Below are 650 nucleotides of genomic sequence, written 5' to 3'. Positions count from 1 at the left end.
TCAAGGGTCACATGGCTAGGCGGGGCTTGCAGTATCCTGGTGCTAACACACGCTATCTTCAGATCACTGGTGAGCTGAAGACAACATCTGTTCCAAACCAACAGTGACAGGCCTGTGGCAGCAGGAGCAAGGACACAGCAGCCCTGCCTGATCAGCTGCTCGGGTTCCTTCTGATCACTATTGGTATACTTTGGTTTCAAAAACACCAGACAGCACCATGGTCCTCAGTGGAGACACCATTTACAGGCACTATAATACTCAGAGAATCTTCCATCTTTGCTCCATGTTTGTCAATGCACATCTTGTAGGCAGGATATCTTTTAGCCTGAAAGTCTGTAGGAGAGTTGCTACCCTTATTCCTCTACTGGGAGTCTTGCCTGGCAACAGACAGTGGCCACTTCAGATGCCACATACCCCACTTCTAGGAATCTCAAGTAGAGTAACTCCCATAGAATCTCTGGGGCCTCCACTTTGAATTATTTCTTAAATAGAAAGTGTAGTCTATGACATGGAAGAGGGACTATATCAGAAGAGAAAGATGACTAGGAAGAAAGAACCTGGTAAACATAGTGTGTTTATAATGTTAAAGTCATGCTATACTTGAATAAAATGGTTTTATGAATTCTATTTAATTTTCTAATGAACATGCA

Source organism: Mus pahari, chromosome 2, assembly GCF_900095145.1.
Source record: "Mus pahari chromosome 2, PAHARI_EIJ_v1.1, whole genome shotgun sequence".
In the NCBI taxonomy this organism is placed as follows: domain Eukaryota; kingdom Metazoa; phylum Chordata; class Mammalia; order Rodentia; family Muridae; genus Mus; species Mus pahari.
Note: the sequence above shows the minus strand (reverse complement) of the source record.